Here is a 14148-nt window from a genome sequence, read left to right as displayed (position 1 = left end):
CCATGAATACTTTTTTTCGAAGTATATCGACGCCAGCGCCACCTAGCGGGTCCAAACAAATTCAGAAACCTTCGCGAGCACGCGCACAACTCACTAGTTTCATCCCTATCGGATGAACGGTTTAGGAAGGCATAAGAGACATACAGACAAACAAACATTCATTTTATTTATATATATATATATATATATATATATATATATATATATATAAAAGGCTAATGTTCGTATGTGTGTCCGCTAAAGACCAAAAAACTAATGGACAGATTTACGCGCGGGCAAAGTGTAAAACGGGGAAAAAGGTGGAAAGAGAAAAGGGGAAATCGGTAAAGAGTAAAAAGGAAACTGGGAGAGGGGTGAGGGAGAAGTTGTAAAGGGAAAAGGGGAAGGAGAATAAGTGAAAGGTAAAATTTGTGAAGTTCAGTTTTTTAATTTTTTTATCAAATTTTCAATTGTGTTCATTTAAACTCTCTCTCCCTCTCTCTCTCTCTCTCTCTCTCTATATATATATATATATATATATCAACACCCAACAAATCTACTGAGATAAAATGACGAAAATTTGTATACACGTTCTTTTATAGTGTAAGTGCACACTAAAAAAGGGTTTTTGTGAAATTCCAAGATTTAAGAGTTAAAATAGAATAATAATGAAATTTATTATTTTTTTTAATTTCTCTGTATCAATTGAGATTATCAACGTGATTTTTGGTGTGTGTAATTTTCATGTGAATACCTAAAAACCGTTATTTAAGTTTTTCGAAATTCTAAGTTAAAGGATTAAAATGGGTTAATAATGAAATTTTATGTTTTTTTAATTACTGGGTAAAAAGTGTAGATAGTGACTGCTTTATTTGCAGCGAATAATCTTCGTGTGAATTACTAAACACCAATTTCTAAATTTTTTGAAATTCCATCTTGACGATGGTAAAGAAATTTAAAAAAAAAATTTAAACAATGATTGCAAAGTTTCCTCATTTGCGGCTATATTAAACGATGTATTTAGTAGATTTGGGTTTACAAATGTTCTTCCAATAAATATCTAAAAAGCATTTTCGAGTTTTTTTTTTGAATTTCGATTTTTTAAGGGGTGCGACGATGTACGGCGCTGCGCGTTGGGTCAAACAAGAAAGCCACTTTAAGTGCGACACGACTGTCTGTACCTGCCACTACTTGATAAAAAAAAATCTGATGTGGACATCATATGACTCCCTTGTACGCCTATTAAATTACATATGCACATTTTTTGAAAATGATAAGTACATAAAATGTTATTTCCCTAATAACTTCTGATATTTTTTTGTTGTTATTGAATTATTATTTATCGTAAAAATATTTTTACAATCAGAGATTAATAAATCATTATATTTAAATAAAAAAAAGTTAAAAAAACCTTCCCCTTGTAAGATCCAAATATTTAATTAATTAAAATTTTATTTGGTTATAACTCTAGAACCAATGAAAACAAGTACCACTTATTATGTGATATATCGTTGAAAAACTATAAATGAGAGCTTATTATTACTACAGTTAAGAAAAAGTCCAAAATCCAAGATTTTTTTTTGGATTTTGGGTTGTTTTGGACGCTTTTGTTGGAGTCGATTGCAATCGAAAAGGGAGATGCATAACTAGATGTTACAACAGTCCTGAATCCAAAATTTCAACATCCTACAACTAATCGTTTTTGAGTTATGCGAAATACATACGTAAAGACGTCACGCCGAAACTAGTCAAAATGGATTCAGGGTAGATCAAAATGGATATTTCAGTTTAAATCTGAAAATCGAGATTTTTTGCAATTATAATACTTCCTTTACTTCGTACAAGGAAGTAATAACAATATTTTCAAAATATCAGTTCTGGAACCTTTTTTCTGTTTCGTTGTTTCCAGATCATATAAAAAGAACAAAATTTAATCCTTAATTTGAGTCCTAAGAATCTGGGTTAATTTTACCTAATTTTTTACCAGTTTTACCAAAGGAGCAAAAATCTGGGGGAATTTTTATTCCAGCTTACACTAGTTAATTAAGCGTTCCCGAATTTATATTTATATGAACTTTCACCAGTAGAACATATCACTTCTCTCTCACCCTCTTTTTCTCACTTTTGGTTTAGCCTCCGGAACCACAGTATCGTATTACTTCAGAGGATGATATGTATGAATGTAAATTAAGTGCAGCCTTGTATAGTTTCAGATCGACCGTTCCTGAGTTGTGTGGTTAATTTAAACCCAACGACTAAAGTATACCGGTATCCCCGATCTAGTATTCAAGTATAAAAGTAAAAACTATAAAAGTAACCATTAGACCAACCTGGTGGGCTAGTAAAACATATTCGAAGTTTTTTTTTCACCCCCCCTCCCACGGGACAGATCCACAACAAAGAAAAGCACAACCCACGGGGTTGTCTACTCAAATGGGATCCCTGTCCGCCGTCCTTAAGTCTAGTCCGACAGGTTAGATATTTTCATTGCCTGCCTGTAACCCCTAGGACGGGGTATCCAAGCCCGATTATGTCGTTCCTGGATCCCACTCCAGAAACCGGGATTCGGTCTTGACGCCAATGCCTCCAGTGAAAGCACCCTGTTCAGGGCACTCATACCGGGTCGATCTTTTTCGGGAAGGGATGAGTGAGTCCCGGTGATATTCGTAAGTTTGTTACATTCTACGCGAACAAACTTCTATAATTGTCTTATAACAAAGAAATTATAAATATTATCGAGATACTAACGTAGTACCTTAAAGATAAAAGGATAAGCATTATCGCTCCACAATTTTTAGTTTTTTTGTTTTTGTTTTTACATTTTATTTTACTAATGTGTACGTTCTAATCTGTTTAACTTATCAACGACAAGCAACCCCACCCATGGTCTTCTCAGATGAGGATGATATGTATGGTATGTAAATGATGTGTAATCTTGCACAGACTCAGGTCGATCATTCCTACCGACCGGGTTGGTCTAGTGGTGAACGCATCTTCCCAAATCAGCTGATTTGGAAGTCGAGAGTTCCAGCGTTCAAGTCCTAGTAAAGCCAGCTATTTTTACACGGACTTGAATACTAGATCGTAGATACCGTTGTTCTTTGGTGGTTGGGTTTCAATTAACCACACATCTCAGGTATGGTCGAACTGAGAATGTACAAGACTACACTTCATTTACACTCATACATATCATCCTCATTCATCCTCTGAGGAATTATCTGAACGGTAGTTACCGGAGGCTAAACAGGAAAAAGAAAGAAAGGCCGACCATTCCTAAAAGGTATGGTTAATTGAACCCCAATTATCAAAATACACCGGTCCAGTAGTAAAATACATATAAAAACAATTTTACTACGATTTGAATCTCAGAACTTTTGACTTCAAAAATCACAGTTATTAAACAAGTAATTTGCGACGAGTTAAGCAGTAGGCTAAATATATTAAAAAAATAAAAAGGATTTATTCAGGCCGACCATTCCTAAATGGTGTGATTGAAAACAGTCACACAATGGTGTGGCTAAACAGGAAAAAGAAAGAAAGGCCGACCATTCCTAAAAGGTATGGTTAATTGAACCCCAACTATCAAAGTACACCCGTCCAGTATTAAAAAATATATAAAAATAATTATCTTTTACTAGGATTTAAATCTCAGAACCTTTGACTTCAATCAGCTATTAAACAAGTAATTTGCGACGAGTTAAACAGTAGATATAGCTAGGCTAAATATATTAAAAAAAAGATTTATTCTAAAGTAATCTATAAATGTAATTTATTAATAAATTATTCGTTTTTGTACTTACCAAAAAAAATAAAAAATTACAATCTTCTTAAAACTTTTTAATAAAATCTTGGTTGTCACTAAACACAAAATTAACTTTTAAAAAAAAAAAAAAACTTATTTAATACTAGGTAATTTCGTTTCAAAATTTATAAAAAGTAAAAAAATAAAATACTGTCACGGAATATATACTCGGTAATAATTCTAAATAAAAATTGTTAAAATAAATAATTGTTCAATTGAAAAATAAATTTAAAAAATTGAAATTATTATTTTTCAGCGATTTTGTAATTTTTTGTTGATATAATTTTTTTATTATTTCACGTTCGTTTTTGTTTTTTGTTTTTTTTTTTTTGTTACTCGATCGTTGTTACTTGTTAAGTAACTTTCGTAAAACTGTTCGTATAGTAGTATTAATTAATGCTTATATAGTTCGTCGTAGTTCGATGATGATTTCTATTTCTCTCTCTCTCTCTCTCTCTTTCTCTCTCTTTCGCTCAATTTTTCCTTTTATTATTATATATTTTTTTTTAAATTAAATTCTGATAACATATAAACTCTAGCCAGCATGGCACCAAATCGATAAATAAATTAATAAACTGTACATTATTTTTTTCTCATCAATTTAAATTTTAGATAAATAATAATAAAATCATGAACATTCCAATATATATTATCTATGATTTAAATTGATTTATATCTGTTATTTTATTTTGTTTTGTAGTAATCATTAATAATTAGAAATATTTTTGACTTGACATATCTCTTTTAATTTACTTTATAATGTACTGATGTACTACTATTTAACAAAGCAAACTGTTCATATACAGAGTGTTTCACAAAGCTCTCCTTGGACTTTCATAATCTATTCTACTCGTGGAAATAATGAAAAAAATTCATATAGACGTATAGACTAAAATGCTTCGTTTGCGAGTTACGACTAGTGAAAGATTTCGCTCGGATTTCAGCTACCCTGATAAAATTAGGACGTATTGATATTTTTAGGACGTTAATTAAGGAGAAGAATTAGATATTTGTTATAGTTTTTGACCTGAATAATCGAATAAAAAAGGTCTCAGAACCGTAGTTGCAGTAGTTTTTGTGAAATCTAGGATGAAAACCAGTAAATTGGAGTAAAAGAATATGTTTATTTATATATACAAGATGATTTAGGAGGATAAGGCAATACTTTGCGTTACTTGGTAATACTTTGCATACTTGGCGTTTATAGACCTAGAAAAGGCATTCGATAACGTAGACTGGAATAAAATGTTCAGCATTTTAAAAAAAATTAGGGTTCAAATACAGAGATAGAAGAACAATTGCTAACATGTACAGGAACCAAACAGCAACAGTAACAATTGAAGAACATAAGAAAGAAGCCGTAATAAGAAAGGGAGTCCGACAAGGATGTTCCCTATCTCCGTTACTTTTTAATCTTTACATGGAACTAGGAGTTAATGATGTTAAAGAACAATTTAGATTTGGAGTAACAGTACAAGTTGAAAAAATAAAGATGCTACGATTTACTGATGATATAGCAATTCTAGCCGAGAGTAAAAAGGATTTAGAAGAAACAATGAACGGCATAGATAAAGTCCTACGCAAGAACTACCGCATGAAAATAAACAAGAACAAAACGAAAGTAACGAAATGTAGTAGAAATAACAAAGATGGACCACTGAATGTGAAAATAGGAGGAGAAAAGATTATGGAGGTAGAAGAATTTTGTTATTTGGGAAGTAGAATTACTAAAGATGGACGAAGCAGGAGCGATATAAAATGCTGAATAGCACAGGCGAAACGAGCTTTTAGTCAGAAATATAATTTGTTTACATCAAAAATTAATTTAAATGTCAGGAAAAGATTTTTGAAAGTATACGTTTGGAGTGTCGCTTTATACGGAAGTGAAACTTGGACGATCGGAGTATCTGAGAAGAAAAGATTAGAAAGAAGCTTTTGAAATGTGGTGCTATAGGAGAATGTTAAAAATCAAATGGGTGGATAAAGTGACAAATGAAGAGGTATTGCGGCAAATAGATGAAGAAAGAAGCATTTGGACAGACTTATAAGCCACATATTAAGGCATCCTGGAATAGTCGCTTTAATATTGGAAGGACAGGTAAAAGGAAAAAATTGTGTAGGCAGGCCACATTTGGAATATGTAAAAGAAATTGTTAGGGATGTAGGATGTAGAGGGTATACTGAAATGAAACGACTAGCACTAGATAGGGAATCTTGAAGAGCTGCATCAAACCAGTCAAATGACCGAAGACAAAAAAAAAGGCAATACTTTAACAAGTCATTCTAGAGGCTAAAAATAAGAAAAAAGTTCATATAAACATAGGTCCGAAAACGCTTCGTTTGCGAGTTATACAGAGTGAAAGATTTCGCCCGAGTTTCAGTTCCTCCGGGTAAATTAAGGCTTTATGAAATTCTGGGTAGGTCAATTAAGGGGCAAATTCAATCGTTTCTAATGGTTTTTGAGCTGGGAAATCGAAGAAAATAGGTCCCAGAACTTTATCTCTCTTAGTTTCAAAGATATCCCATGTAAACGCCAAAAATAGGGTCAAAAAACACATTTTTTTACGTTTGATGTACAATAAGGTTGTTAAATTGGCAATAAATCATACATTTTTTGAACATATATTGTAGAGAATTTAATTTTAAGAAGATTCATGTAAATAATGTCAACAGAAAACAAGTAAAATTTTAAACATTTTATTAGTCCTCTAAACATTACCTAAAACGTTTGTCTGAGACAGTTTTTGATATGATCGACCCTTATGGCAAGGGATGACCAAATTTTTTCTGGATTTGTAAGAAGGTGGGACTTATTGTATGCTAAACGTGTGAAACTTTTTTCACCTGCAATCATTGTCATATTGAATAAATATGTGTAAGAAAGAAGCGTATAATTACGAATTAAATATTTAAGAAAAGGAAATATTATATACCAGACGTTTATGAGAAAGAAAGACTTTATTTTTTATTTTTAATTATTAGACACGGCGATGCTTCGCTATTGCTAGAATTGAGTATATATGTATTGATAATGAACACAATTTAAAGTTTGAAAAAACATTAACAAAATGAACATTACGGAACTTCACAAAATTTAACCTTTACCTTTATGAAAGTCAAAATGTAAATAAATCAAATTGTCAAAACAGCACTATCTATCGGATTTAATTCAAACTACTCTTTAAACACAGTAGTTGGTTCAAAATACCTCTAACTTTCTTTCTACTGTTCAAATCGAGGATTTTAATAGCTTTAAACCTTATCTGGACAACGCGGAACATTTTGAAAAAACCCGCACGTAAATCGATCTAGTAGCGTTTTAGTTTATAGCGGACACACAAACGAACATTTTATATATATATATATATATATATATATATATATATATATATATATATATATATATAGAAGAATAAAGTCTGTTTGTATACTTGTTTATTTTTTTCGTAAATATCTCAACCCCAGCGCCACCTAGCGGGTCCATTTTTCGCAAAAATATTTCTTTTCACGTTGTTTCGTTACTAGTTTGAACCAGCTAGTGCTGCTCTCTGGTTTCTATTAACGCTGGCTTGCGAGCCAGTTCATACATTCATTCGAGTTAAGAATCCCCCGTCTGGCGCGGTCATGTATTTCGTCGTCTAATGTGACTTAATGTTATTTAGTATTTTTACGAATTAAATTCAGTTACTTAGAAGAGTATTATTGTCTCATCATTCTTTCATCAACAGTTAATACAGTCCATCCTAGCTCTAAAGACTTAACACACGTAACTAATATTTATTTTGAATATGAGCCAAATCGGACCATAAATATAATTTTTTTTAAATATTTCTCGAGCCCAGCGCCACCTATCGGGTCTAAACTAATTCATAAACCTTCGCAGGAAGGTTTATAGTTACCCGTACGGGACAAAAAATATCCATTTTTATATATATAGAAGATAAATTACCGAATGATTTTTAAAAAAAAAACACAATAAGATTATATTAAAATAAATCAGATGTTTTCCTTTTATAGAAACAATATTACTTGGTTAATAAAAACAAGATAAAACTGAATAAATTCTATTCTCATTAATTAACTCATATATTTATCAGTTAACTCTGGCAATCCTATTTTTTTAATGTCCACTGATTTTATTCAATTATCTTTTCTTAATCGAATTTATGAACTAACAATAGGTTATAATAACAATAATATATATTTTTTGCATTATTTTTAATTCATTGTCTAAATAGCAAGCGCTTTAACAGAGCAATAGTTCTTGAAGGGAAAGTATTGTAATCGATCCAGTTTGGTCATATTCGGTTTTCACCGGATCTTGACGTTTTGATCCATAAGGAACCCAAAAAACCGTATAGAAATATTCCGGATGTTTGTATATACGTGTTTATATTCGGTATTGGCCTCTAAATCATGTTATATCTCCAGAATTACTAGACCGATTTTCACCAAATTTTATCAGATATATGGGGCATTCATGCCATTAAATTTTCAACTTAAAAGGTCAAAGGGGGTGAGGTTGTAGAGCAAGGTCATCCTCTCAGTACTCGGGATTTCGTTTAAGATTATATTTTTGTTAGACACGTTTGTTAACGATTAAAAAATAATATTTATAAAAAAAGTTTCGCAAAATCGCACCTGCACCCCCCCCCAAAAAAAAAAACGGTGTTGCAGTCGTCTACTATGTTGTGACATCACAGTTGAGCGGTAGATTTAAATAAATTAATAAAGTTTAAAAAAGTAACTCGATCGCCCGGTTGACTCGGTACCTGGTGCGTTAGCACACGGCTACACCAGTCTGCCGACTGTACAAGCAAAATTTGTGTTCTATGTATTTTGTGAAATTACATTAGTTTAGTTAGTACCGATTGTCGCCGCTAGTACCGCCACGCTCGCGCGAATTAAATACGGTATGCGCGCGCGCCTACCGTATTTAAAGAATATTATATTTAAATAAAATGATAAATATTTTTAATTAATTTGTGTAAGTCGAGCATTAGAAACAGCTGTTTTGCCACCTTTTTATTTTGTAATGCTATTGTCTAATCAAGGTTTTTCCTTGATGTCCCTTGATCCTTCCATGCAAACGTTGGAATAGTTTTTTTTTATTATTCGTTGTATATAAAACCTAAGCTCTTATCACCGTAGGGCTCTTTATGTAGGAATAACCGTCTTGAGAGGGTTATTATTTGCGGTTTGCGAATAGGACACACTACGCTTACTCATAGATATCTGATGATTCAGACTGATACACTCGTTTGTGTTCGCTGCGTCTGCCAATTGACAGTACACCACATCCTTGTGGATTATATCTGTTATACGTCATAAGTTTTATTTAGGAGCCGACACGCGAAATACGTTGGGAACAATGAAACAATGTTATCTAATCTTTTACGATTACTCACAGCCGTGCGTCTGGATTCAGATATTTGATTAAAATTATCATGTTTCTGTCTTTTGACGTTCGGCAGTTGTATTGTTTTATGTTAGATTTTTAATATTGTTTTTATTTTCAAATCTAATTTTGTTTAAACTTCAAATCTAATATTAGATTCCGCATAGGCATATTATATCGATCAAATGTAGATCATTTGAAGAGTCGGATGGGGTCCTGATGGCTGACCTGAAGAAACTGGGAGAAGGTACTTCCGAAGCTGGCGTCTCCAACCACATGCCAGTAAAACAGAAGTGTCATGCTTCCATCTGAGTAACAAGTTCGCTAATAGGGAGTTTAAAAATTCTATTCGAGAATGCATGGCTCTTCCAGAATAAGACACCAAAATACCTAGGCGTGACACTTGATAGAACGTTTTCATTTAACGAGCACCTAATGAAAACTGCAGAGAAATTGAAAGCGAGAAACAACATTATACATAACCTCTGTGGAACAACGTGGGGAGCATCGGCTTCCACTTTGCGCACATCGGCTCTGAAGCTCGTCTTCTCGGCTGCAGAATATTGTGCGCCAGTATGGCTTAACAGCCCTTATGTTCATAGAATTGATGCTCAACTTAATAAAACTATTACAATGATTGCCGGGGTTATCAAGTCTACTCCTCTGGAATGGCTCCCGGTATCGAGCCACATACCATCCCAAATCTGCACCGTATGAACTTTCTTGTACGAGAGTACAAGAAGATTATGGATAATCGAAATCTACCAATATATGAGGACATTGACGATGCCAATCGATCTAGAAAGCCACCTATCAAAACAGTCAATTGCTGCTACAGAGGAAGGATTTCACCTAACTGACGCCTGGCTTCGAGAATGGACCACAAAGCAGAATAACCAAATCCCATGTATTACTCAAAAGCCGCCAATTTTTGACTTGCCATGTAAGACGTGGTCAACGCTAAACAGAATACGAACTTAGCATGGTTGGTGCGTCTATTTCCTGTTTAAATGGGGTAAAACACCGACGTCCCTTTGCGAGTGTCATGAAAATCAAACTGTTAAACACATCACAGAAGTTTGCCCTGGGACAGCTTCTGAAGGGAACCCTGAAGATTTTCTGATGGTGACTCCAGAATGAGTAGCTTATATTAATTTGTTAGATGTTTCTTTGTAAATTTTGACTGTAATTGGCGTTGTGTTTTGGTGCCATACGCTAAATAAATAAATCGTTTTAATTTTTAATCATATACTATGGTAATTTTGTGCCCTGGCGCTGATAACGACACCTCATTGTGCGGCCAGAAAGAAAAATTTATAACATAATAAAGTTGTAGATTTCTTGATAGCTTTATATATATGAAGTATAAACTCTTAAAAAATATTTTTAAGAGAGTTTTTAAAAAAAAAATTTATATTTTATTTTTAAGTGGTAGGGTTTAATTTTTTTTTTAATTGTTATATTATTTATACACGCATTGCAGATAACGAATTTACTTAAATAAAGTTTTCTCTAAAATGCTTCCGAAGAAACTCGAAATTGGATTTTTCGCGATATCCCACCTCTCAGTTACTGAGTTTTGAAAAAAAATTATATGATCAATGCCTCATGTATAAAAATATTTAAGCTAAATTTTAAGAAAATCGGTTCGGTCAATATCGGGATATTAGGCTAAAAGCAGTGCGACACAAATATATATATATATATATATGTATCTTTTTTTTTTTAATGAGTTAATTGGACATTAAAACGTGAAAATTTAGTAAAAATCCGATACTACATTTTTGGCATAATCACCATACTTTCTTTTTTAATATACATGGTGTCCCATATAAAACGCAACCCATCCTTATATTGGTAGATATTGAAATAATAAAAAGGCATGTGTAAATGTAAATGTAAATTTTATTACCATCCATTACCTTACATTTAGAGTAAATGTTAGAAGTGGCCGCCATCTTCTTGAATACAAGCTTCAATTCTTTTTACAGCGTTTCTTGCAACTTTTTTCAAAGTTTGTGGCTGGATATTTAATACAGCTTGTTCAATATTGACTTTCAATCGTTCAAGTGTTCGTGGTTTGTTGCTGTAGGCTTTTTCTTTGAGGTAACCCGGTAGAAAGAAATCCGCCGCAGTCAAATCTGGAGATCTTGGTGGCCACAAGCCTAGAACGATAACACGATTACCAAAGAATTCCTCGACGAAATCAGAAGTTGAACCTGCGTAGTGCGATGTCGCACCGTCATGTTGTAGCCGGCAGTGTTTGTCTTCCTCTTCCAAGAATGCGATGAACTGAAATAAAATTTCCTGATATCGTTGTGCATTAATGGTGTACTCGAAAAAAATAGGACCGATTATTTTCTTCCGCGATATCGCACACCACACGCCCGACTTCTGCGGGTGTAATTGTTTTTCGTGATAAACGTGGGAATTTTCAGCGCCCCAAATTCTACTGTTAAGGCTGTGCCGTCCGAATGAAACCGTACTTCATCTTTGAAAAATAACGAATCCATGTCGTTAATTCCCTCACGCAGAAAACGACGGAACCGTTGACAATATTGTAGCCGTTTTTCTTTGTCGGGCTCAAGAAGTCGATGAACCGTTTGAATGCGATAAGATCGTAATTGTAATTGTTTGGTCGCCCGATGAACAGTCGATTTAGACAAATTTATTTCAGCAGGCAAACGTCTGATCGATTTATTTGGCGAGGCGAGTAATCGGTCTTTGATTTCAGTGACTGTATCTGTATTCAACACCGACGCAGATCTTTTGTGTTCCTTGTTATTAACAGAAGCGTCTCTCTAAATTTTGCAATTAACCTTAATACTGATATTTTGTTAGGAGGTGGTTTATCCGGGTACTTATGGTGAAACAAATCTTGTACTGCCACCGCTGATTTCGTACTGAAGTACGACTCGACAATGATAACACGTTCATCTAGCGAAAACATCATCTTGTCTCTAGCAATACACTGAACGTTATGATTGCATTGTTGTTACTATCGGTAGTGTTCTACTGCGTCGCCGCGATGTTCAGATGTTGGACGAGTCCATTTCAGTAACGAGTAAGGGAGTAAGCTTGACTTTTGAAATTTCATGGATGAGTGATTGATGGGTTGCGTTTTATATGGGACACCTGTATATAAATATATTTAACTATGTAACTTTAAATATATCTTCTCTTTCCTCTGCTCTCCTGGGCTGGATCTGCAATCCAGTTTAGTTCAACCTTGCTTCCTTTAACTCAAACGAGCCTTCCGGCATACTGGTAATATCCGGCACGGCAGGTCGTCTCACCGGGTCTGGATCTTTTGATTCTTCGATTCGCCTGCCTTAAACAACCGGATAGAAGTGAACCGAGCCTGACTATGTCGTTCCCGGACCCCACTCAGCGGACGGGTCTTTTTATCTCTCTTCCTCTTTTTTGTTTCCCTTTCCTGTTCCTTTTTTTTTTTGTTCTATCTCGACATTAAAGTCTCTGATCCATTCCTGACAGTTTGTCTCTTTAGTTTTTACGATCTGTGTGACTAGGTTCTCAAGTCACCGAGATTTTAAACGAACAGATCGTAATGAATGGATCTATATTGTAAGGATGAATTTATCCTAAAAAGATCGAAGTAAATCTATCAAAAGTAAAACCCAACCAATTTAAAAATCCAAATGAACCACCAGAAATAAAATATTCAAACAATCAGAATCAATTGAACTATATCTTGTATTACAAGATCAGGAAAAAAAAACAGTTATAAAAAATACCAGAAAAGAAATATTTCAAAAACCATACAGAAAAATAAATAAAAAACAACTAAAATCATTTAAAAATACTAATCACTTCAAATACAAAAAAGAGGTATATATAAATTATTTTTTTTTAAAATAAATAATTAATTTTAAACTCAAAGGGGAGAAAATAAAAAAATAATCATCCTCAAATAATACAAAATAGCTATTCTATTCCAAATAATAATAGTATTATTATTTAATATTCTATTCAAAAATAGAATAACTGTTCTAGCTGCATTCGTTGGGAAACGATCAACTTATCCAAAAATAAATCAGAAAATACAATTTCGATACCTCATTACGTATAATTTTTTTTAATTTTCTTTCTTATTTCTTTCATAATTTTAATATGCTAAAATTATAACATTTAATTAATCCATATACAATATTTTCAACATATAGGATATATTTTCATTTTTACCTGACTGTACTTATTATGTTCTAATTCGACGTAAAATTTAGGTCAACAGCTTATCTGGTCGACTATTAGTTTTCATTTCACAAACACAATATTTAATAGATCGTAGTAGATAGATCAATATTGTTCTGTTATTATATTTTTTTCTCTTGCTTTTATTTCATCAGTAATGTTATCATCATCGTACGATATTGTTTAACTTTCTTTAATTATTATCAGTTATTTATTTTTTATTTTACGATTGTAATAAATTGTTTTAATTAATAAAATTAAACTGTTTTGGTAGTAATGTTAAATCACTAGGAATGTAATTAATGTATGGGATTGTTAAATGATCGCGTGTGTTCAACAGTCTCCCTCTTTCCACTATCTTTCTCTGTTCTCTCTCTTTCTCTCTCGCTCTCTCTCACTCCCTCTCTCTTTTATGCAAATAATCGTTATAGTAAATTTGATTACTTTTTTAACTTTTTTGACCTCATCGTGTTATGCTATATTCTATTTTCTCGTTTCAGTTTACGTATTATTTGTTTTCTCCTTTACTATAATTTTTCTATTCATGTTTATGTCCATGTTGCCCTTTAAGTTCTATTTCCTCTTCCGTTTATTTTATTATTTGTTTTAGCATAATAAATTTTCTTACGTTCTATCTGTTTTTATCGATATATTTACGTATTATTTTTTTTTTTTTTGTCTTCAGTCATTTGACTGGTTTGATCCAGCTCTCCAAGATTCCCTAACTAGTGCTAGTCATTTCAATTCAGTATACCCT

General features: G+C 32.9%; 2 protein-coding genes across 4 annotated transcripts in view; one reads left to right on the top strand and one right to left on the bottom strand.

The window, feature by feature from the left end:
* The window catches only part of CNMa (CNMamide), a 158086-nt gene extending 153941 nt beyond the window's left edge, over nucleotides 1-4145 (bottom strand). The window contains exon 1 of the mRNA XM_075380968.1: nucleotides 3780-4145. The gene's annotated coding sequence lies outside the window, so the exon portion shown is untranslated. The remainder of the gene's footprint in view (nucleotides 1-3779) is intronic.
* Nucleotides 1-14148, top strand: part of DNAlig3 (DNA ligase 3) — a 266939-nt gene that overhangs the window by 176531 nt on the left and 76260 nt on the right. The window lies entirely within an intron of this gene.

This window comes from Lycorma delicatula, chromosome 13 (assembly GCF_047948215.1).
Source record: "Lycorma delicatula isolate Av1 chromosome 13, ASM4794821v1, whole genome shotgun sequence".
In the NCBI taxonomy this organism is placed as follows: Eukaryota; Metazoa; Arthropoda; class Insecta; order Hemiptera; family Fulgoridae; genus Lycorma; species Lycorma delicatula.
This window is presented reverse-complemented; position numbering and strand designations above follow the sequence as displayed.